Source organism: Asparagus officinalis, unplaced genomic scaffold (genome assembly GCF_001876935.1).
Source record: "Asparagus officinalis unplaced genomic scaffold, Aspof.V1 AsparagusV1_Un627, whole genome shotgun sequence".
NCBI classification, from domain to species: domain Eukaryota; kingdom Viridiplantae; phylum Streptophyta; class Magnoliopsida; order Asparagales; family Asparagaceae; genus Asparagus; species Asparagus officinalis.
In genome coordinates this window covers 1-8,357 of record NW_017972889.1, presented here as the reverse complement: position 1 = coordinate 8,357, position 8,357 = coordinate 1, and the positions used below count along the sequence as shown (strand labels likewise).

General features: G+C 47.8%; 1 long non-coding RNA gene across 1 annotated transcript; it reads left to right on the top strand.

The window, feature by feature from the left end:
• Window positions 1–2,393: 2,393 nt before the first annotated feature.
• LOC109828007 lies at window positions 2,394–2,822 on the top strand. Its single transcript, XR_002243566.1, has 4 exons — window positions 2,394–2,432; window positions 2,500–2,571; window positions 2,644–2,715; window positions 2,785–2,822. It is a non-coding gene; the product is annotated as an uncharacterized LOC109828007 (long non-coding RNA).
• The last annotated feature ends 5,535 nt before the right edge of the window (window positions 2,823–8,357 follow it).

Sequence of the window (8,357 nt, the reverse complement as noted above, 5' to 3'; positions counted from 1 at the left end):
ACCTCCGGAGTAATCAATAGAGAAAAGCTTAAATCATCGGAATCATCGCCTTTTGTAATATTCACCTCATTAGTCTTCGGGCTCTTTTTCTTGCTACTCTCCTTCTCCTTGATCTTTGGACAGTCACTCTTCTATTGTTCCTACTCCTTACAAAACGTACACTGGTTTTTAGCTAACTGGTGATGGCCTCTAGATTTTAACCTGCTCCTATTACCACCTCTCGGATATGGGCTTCTACCTCTCGTTGACAAGGCCTCTCCTGAAGTACTAGCACGGGAAATCTCCTTGTCCTTCCTCTTCAAATCTAGTTCGTCAAAGTGTTAGTTACTTTACTATAGCTGATAGTGTAGGCATATAAAATTGCTTATAGGTCCCTTAGCATAGCTCGGCACAAACCGACGAACCAACGAGGCGACGAGATCGACGAATCGCACGCAAGCGACGGAATGCATCCATACGCGTTCGGAATCGAGCCAAGTGTTAAAGAATCAACGAGTCATCCAACCGGGAACAGACTCGGACGAATCACGATCGAATCAAGATCAGTTTCGGACTCGAACTCAGAAGTGAATTTACTGCCAAATCAGGAATCAGACTTACTGCCAAATCAGATCAACAAATCAGAGTCTCAATCAACCAAATCACGGAAAGAACCGGAAAACGAACACAACTCAAAAACTCGGAAAACCCACACCTAAGGGGGCTCGGCTTAAGCCGAGCCACCCATGGGCAGATCTGAGATCTACACGAGACTACACTCCAGATCTAAGCTTGGTCTTAGATCTCGAGATCCGAGCGATTATTCCCTTGGTGGATTAATCCCTCCCGGCTATTATTCCCTTCGTGGAATAATACCCGTATAATCGTGTAGATCCGACCGGATCTAGATCGCGCGGTGGTCCACGGATTAACCCCGGCGCAGGCAAAGAACCCACCAAAGCGAGCGACCGCAAAACAGGAGCTCGTGATTTGTTCACAGAAGGAAAGTTGTAATTTTTTTTCTTTATTTTCTTTGATTTAGTTGTAACCGGATCTATAAAAGACCGGATCTTTGTAATCCAAGATGACAATTATTTCAATGAAGAAAACAGTTTTCCCCGCGAACAATCTGGCGACCACAGTGGGAGCCGGCGATCTCGCTGTCGAGATCGATACGTCGCAACCGCGGATTCCAATCCCGGTCATGGAGGAGGTCGAGTACGAATTCGACCAAGCCAAGTTCGAGGAGTACGTGTCCTCGTCCGGATCTACCTCCCCCCGCAAGTCCAAGAAGTTCTCCTCCGGGAGAAAAGAAGTTCGTTGGTTCGAAGCTGCTCGAGAAGCCAACGAAGCTCTCAACCCAGCTGACGCCAAAGTCGCGTCAGATGAAATTCCACCGACCTCCAACCAGGTCAACTCTACTCCCGCCAACGCCTCCACTATTCAGGGCGTTGTGACTCTCTCAAAGAGAACCCGCCAGAGGCGTCGTCAACGCCTAGCGCGGCAACTCGCTAAGGCGATGGAGTCTACGGACGGATTCCGCTACAACGCGGATCTAAAGAATGGAAGAGGCAAACAGCCTCAACCGCCAATGAACGGCGACTCTTCCAAGCCGCCAAAGAAAGAATGGGTCCGCGTCAAACGGAACGCATTCGCAAGCGCCGCGCGATGTCAGCGCATGCACGGGCTCAAGCTCAGGAAGCCCGTAGAAAGCTGCAAAAGGAGGAGGCGAAGAAGTCACCATCAACCCGCCAAGTTTGGAACCCTAAGTCTGAAGTGGCGACTCAGGCCAAAAAGCAACCAGTGCAGCCTTCTAAGCAAGGTCAAACTCCGGCGAATCAACCAAAGTCGCCGTTAGTTCCTATGGCTACTCCGGGAGATCATGCAGAATCATCCCGAAGGAAGAAGCCAGTTTTGGAGCGCCTCGGTCCAGTTCCCGACGAGAGAGGCAAAGCTCCAGTTCACGAGCGTTTGGGCCCGATGAAGAAGCCCAGAACGACTCAACACACTGGGGGTCGCCGTCACCTCCAGTATGACAAAGAGCTCAAGGCAGATGCGCGCACTAACTTGCGCATCGAAGTCCAAGAGCACGCTGAGGACTCGCGCCCACGAAGGCACGTTTCTAGACGTGTAACCTTTGAAAGACCAAAGAAGGCGATCCAACCTCAGATGGAAACATTATCATCTGATAGATCTTGAGCAGATAAATAATGTTGAGCCCACAATCCCTTATTCAGGTATATCCGCATCCAATGTCATTTTCCTTATGTAAGGTGAAGGAAGATTTCTCGTTTGAGCTTTCCTCATCCTTCAACATTTGGGTTACCCTGCAGATGTTGCGATGGAGGGGCCAAGCTTCTCGAAGCCGGATGCCGGCTTATTAGCTGACATGCTGGCTGAGCAGACTTCCAGAGGGACCGAGAGACCATTCTTCGGGAACGATTCATCTACCGGTATATATCTGATTTTCTCCCTCTTGCCCGATATTTCATATGACTAATGAATGATTGATTATCGCAGCGTCTACCATTGGAGTTAGCCCGGTATCTATCCCTGGCATATCCAGTTTGCCTCAGAGCGACGGGCTTGCAGGTATGTATACGATTCAGGGATATTGTACTTTCCTATGTTTATCTGTCTTTTGACTAATGAGTGCAATCATAGGACCAGCCGCTAGGACTGATTCTCATATGACTCCTGGCATCCCTCAAATGCCCGCGGATAATGGATCTACAGGTATGCAGATCCCAATTCTTCTTATTCGTCTAAATTTTCATTTTGACTAATAAGAGAGTGTCATCATAGGACCAGCAGCTTGGGCCGATACTCTTATGACTCTTGGCATTCCGGCTGCATCTGAGGACATGGGGATTGCAGGTATTCATACGACCTTCTTATCCCGATTCTCCTTATTTGTCCAAATTTCCATTTGGTTAACATAGGAATGTCACTGTAGGACCAGGCGTTCAGCCTGATACTGCTACAGTCCCCGGGGTTGAAAGTCCTCATAGCAGTGGTGCCTCCCCGTCTCTGCCGAGTGGTGTGAGCACTCCGCCTGCAGGGGCTGATGTACCTTCTTCTGCTGCTATCCCAGAGCCTGTCGGACCTCAACCCGAGGGGACGTCTGTTGGTGTCGGTATGTTCAGAACTTGCCTTTTGACTTTCCTTTTCATATTCGATAGTTCACTGAGCTTCCAAGTTGTTGCTTGTAGGATCTCGATCTTCTTTGCACGAGCGTGTCCGTAGCCTTTTGGCCGATACTGATCCTGACGGAGAGGCTTTCCGTACGGACCTCAGCTTCTTCACCGCCTGGTATAATGGCTTGATCGAGAAGCTTCTCCACCGAGGAGGCGGCTTCGATCAGTTCCGGCGTTCCTTCTCTCGCCACATGACGATGATGAGGGAAGAAGGATACCCGGAACTGGCTGATTCCTTCACTGCTGATTTCGCTGCCCTGGAGTCAGAGATACGAGAGTTGAAGGAACTGGAGGTTACCGGGGCTTCTTCTTTCGTATCCTCTGAGTTAGAGCATAGGATGGAGCAGTGGCGTGAACTGAGATCTTCCGTCGGGCGTGAGCTTCAGTCACGCGAGAGCTCCCTTGCGCATCTAATGGCTAACATGGCGAGGATGGATAGGGAGAAAGCTGAGTTACTCCGTTCCTTGGACTCGAATCGCGAGGAAGCGACTAGGTTGAAGGAGGCCTTGAAGCGTGCCGAGGAATCCGCCGTTCTTATCGCAGATGACTTGATCGGACTAGAGCGTTCTCGTGACCGGGTACTCGAGGAGTTCGGATCCACTCAGGAGGGATTGATGAAGTTGAAGAGTGAAGCTGCGGAGATCTTGAGCTGTTCTGAGGAATCTGCCCGAGCAGATCTGCAGGCGGGACTTGAGCAGAGTTATGCAGATAGACTTTTTAGCTTAAAGTCTCATATTCTTAGCCGTCAGTTGCCTTCGGGCTAATGAGCTCTTTGTTGTATGCTTTTGACTTGACCTATTAATAGAAACTCCGCATTTGCTTCTTTCTTGTGATTTGTCTGTATTTCTTCTGAATGACAGATTTTATGGGATTTTTGGCAAACCCCCAGCCATCAACGGGTTTGATGTGCCTTTACCGATTACCGTTTGAATCGGGCTAGCATGCGGATTGTCGAAATCCGTTCCGCATGTAACGTTGTGCTAAGAAAATTGCTTTTCTTAGATTTGATGCTATGACTTTGAATACATAGACTTCGTCTTTCTTACGGGAATAGACTACCCGGCAACGCGTGTTAGGCGTTGACTTTGGGGTTTTTGGCAAACCCCCAGCCTTCAACGGGTTTGATACGCCTTTACCGATTACCGTTTGAATCGGGCTAGCATGCGGATTGTCGAAATCCGTTCCGCATGTAACGTTGTGCTAAAGGAATGAACTCCCTTAGACTTAATGCTACGACTTCGAATACGTAGACTTTGCCCTTGTCACGGGAATAGGCTACCCGGCAACACGTGTTAGGTGTTGACTTATCCCTACTTAGGATTCGGGATAAAATTCCCCATGCACCAAGTGCGCGGATTGGAAGTTGAAAGTTGTGTCAAAATAGGAGAGGAAGAATTTTATATTCTATCTCCCGGTGCTAAAGAGGAAGAATTTTATATTCTATCTTCAGCTGGAAAAGAAACTCGAGGTGGGATTCTCCACCCCCAGTATCTGGAAGGATGAACTGGGAATGGGATCTCCACTCCGAGCACCCGGAATGATGAACTGGGAGTGGGGTCTCCACTCCGAGCATCGGAAAGGTCCGAGGAGAGGAAGAATTTTATATTCTATCTCCCGGTGCTAAAGAGGAAGAATTTTATATTCTATCTTCAGCTGGAAAAGAAACTCGAGGTGGGATTCTCCACCCCCAGTATCTGGAAGGATGAACTGGGAATGGGATCTCCACTCCGAGCACCCGGAATGATGAACTGGGAGTGGGGTCTCCACTCCGAGCATCGGAAAGGTCCGAGGAGAGGAAGAATTTTATATTCTATCTCCCGGTGCTAAAGAGGAAGAATTTTATATTCTATCTTCAGCTGGAAAAGAAACTCGAGGTGGGATTCTCCACCCCCAGTATCTGGAAGGATGAACTGGGAGTGGGATCTCCACTCCGAGCATCGGAAAGGTCCGAGGAGAGGAAGAATTTTATATTCTATCTCCCGGTGGAAAAGAAACGAGAGAGGAAGAATTTTATATTCTATCTCCCGTTGCCGAAGAGGAAGAATTTTATATTCTATCTTCAGGCGGAAAGGAAACTCGAGGTGGGATCTCCACCCCCAGAATCCTGCAGGATGAAACTAAGAGTGGGATCTCCACTCCGAGAATCGGAAAAGTTCGAACGACACTACCTTTTATAGGATTGGTCATTTGAACCCAAAGAACCCCTCATTCATTGAGGAGAAGACCCAATTTCAACCCTAACTTTTATAGGTTTGGTGGAAAAAGGGGACAAAGGTGGATTTTCGTTTATCGAAAAGGAGTGACTCGACTTTAGTCTTGACCATGTGTAGGCTTGACTAAGCGAGATCGGAAACAATCCTAACTTTTATAGGTTTGACTGTTTCAAGTGGACCTCTCGTTCATGGAAGGAATCGAGAGGGGATTTTGGCTTTGGTCCTAACTGTAGGAAGGTTTGACCAAACTGGAGTTTGAGATACGCCAATGACTGGCAGATGGAAATGTTGGTGGGTCCACTGTCGTTTGATTTGATCAGCGGATGGTTTGGTGAGGAAAGATTAACCTATCAGAGGATTAGATCTCATCTCACAAAAGTAACTCATAAGAGTTGGAAAATTTTGATGGGAATAAGAAGAGACATTCTGACCTTCAGCGTTCGAATGCAGAGTTCTTATTCGTCAATTCCACAATGACCGGGTTATCCCTAAGAATACCCATGTGGTATTCTTCCGGGAACTTCCCGATGCATTGGTTATCCAAAAAGATACTAAGGATAGTATCTTTTCAGGAATTTGCCGTTTATCGGCATCATGAGCCGGTCGCCGTCTTTGGTGACAAGGCGATATGCGCCACTCGAGTAGACTGTCTCTACTACGAATGGTCCTTCCCATTTGGGTTCGAATTTACCCTTCTTCTTGGAGTTTAGGATCATAGGCCGTTTCACAGCTAGAACCAAATCTCCTTCTTTGAAACTCCTTTGTCGAACCTTTTTGTCGAAGGCTCGAGAGATTCTAGCTTGGTAAAATTCAATGTGTTGTTGAGCTTCCAGGCGCTCTTCATCAAGCCTCTCGAGTTCTTCGAGGCGTTTCTGATGTTGTTCTTCGGTCGACATCTGGGTTGAAAGAGCGATCCGAAGAGATGGTATTTGGATCTCCAATGGAAGAACAGCTTCACATCCGTATACCAGTGAATACGGGGTCGCTCCCGTTGGTGTGCGCACCGTGGTCCGATAGGCCCATAGAGCTGCGCCAAGCTTGTCATTCCAGTCTCGTTTGTTAGTTTTCACGATCTTTGACAAGAGTTTGATGATAGTCTTGTTGAAGGCTTCAGCTAATCCATTCGCTGTAGGATTATAAGCCGTCGACGAGATGTCCTGAATTTTAAACTTTTCGCAGAACCTTATGAAGGCGTTGCTGACAAACTGAGGACCGTTGTCATGTATGATTCGTCTTGGGACACCATACCTATAGATGATGTGGTGCTTGATGAATCCAATGACGTTGCTCGTTTTAACTTCTCTGAGTGGAACTGCTTCGGCCCATTTGGAGAAGTAATCGGTGATTGCCAGGATGAACCGGTCGCCTTTGACTGATGGGGGATTTATAGGGCCAACAATGTCCATTCCCCAAGTCTCGAACGGCCATGACGTAACCGAAGGATGCAGATGCTCCGGAGGTTGGTGCACATAATTCCCGTGTATTTGACATGCATTACACTTTCGGGCATATGCAATTGCATCACTCATCATGGAAGGCCAAAAATACCCCATTCTTCTGATGCGATCGTAAAGCTTGGGACCAGGTTGGTGTGCGCCACACTCTCCTTCGTGCGCTTCCCTAAGGACCTCTTCAGCTTCTTTGGTTGATAGGCAACGCAATAGCAACCCATCGTACCCCCTGTGGTATAGCGTTCGATTCTCCGTATTGTAGTAGAATCTTGGTGCTCTTCGCCGGATTGACTCTCTTTCCTTTACATCTTCTGGCAAGATTCCATGCAAGACGTAGTCGATGATGGGGAAACGCCAATCTCGTGGTTCGAACTCGATTTGAGTAGCGTGTACCTCTTGAACTTCTTCTTCCTCGACACGGCCAATGCTGCCAATGCGTCTGCATAAGTATTCTGTAGCCGTGGAATATGTTCGATAAAGAATCCTTCAAATGATTCCGCTATCTCCACTGCCATCTTATGGTATGGAATTAAATCTTGACTTCGGACTTCATATTCTCCTTGGACTTGCTTGACTATTAGCTGAGAATCGCCGAAAGCCTCGAGATACTCCACCCCTAGCTCCTTAGCGAAGTTGAGTCCTATAATCAATGCGTTATACTCTGCCACATTATTCGAACATGGCTCGGTTAGCGAGTAGGCTCGAGGCATCACATGTTTTCCTGGGGAAACTAAGACAACTCCCACTCCGGAAGAAATCTTAGAACTTCCAGGAGCACTTGCTACATTAGTTGCTCGCGAAGCGCAAATATGGCTACAGCCGATCCATCCACCCTGGAAGACGACGATCAAATGCCAACATGGGAAGACCCGTGGGTTCACCATCTGAATATGCAATATGGCGATAGGTTCGAGCAAAGAGAACCACCCACTGAAGATAAAATAGTCCAGATTAACATGGGTGATGAAGCTAACCCAAAGCCTATATTCATCAGCGACAGTCTTCCCCCAGATGAGAAGGAGGAATTGATTGCTCTCATCAGGGAATATATCGACGTCTTTGCATGGAATTATGAAGACATGCCAGGGCTCGACCCCAATGTCGCAATGCACCGCCTCGATATCAAGCCGGATGCCAAACCTGTCAAGCAACAGCAAAGACGGTTTCGTCCGCAGATTATGGAAGCCATTGAGGCAGAGGTTAAGAAGTTGATCGATTCGGGATTTATTCGAGAGGAACAACATCCAGACTGGTTAGCCAACATCGTTCCCGTCATGAAGAAGAATGGCAAAATCAGGATTTGCATCGACTTCAGGAACCTGAATGAAGCATGTCCAAAAGACGATTTTCCTCTCCCAATCACGGATGTCATTATCGACGATACATGCGGATTCGAGAGGATGTCCTTCATGGATGGCTTTTCGGGATATAACCAAATCAAGATGCAACCGGAAGATGAGAAGCATACGGCGTTTAGAACACCCCTCGGCGTCTTCTGCTATACAGTGATGCCTTTC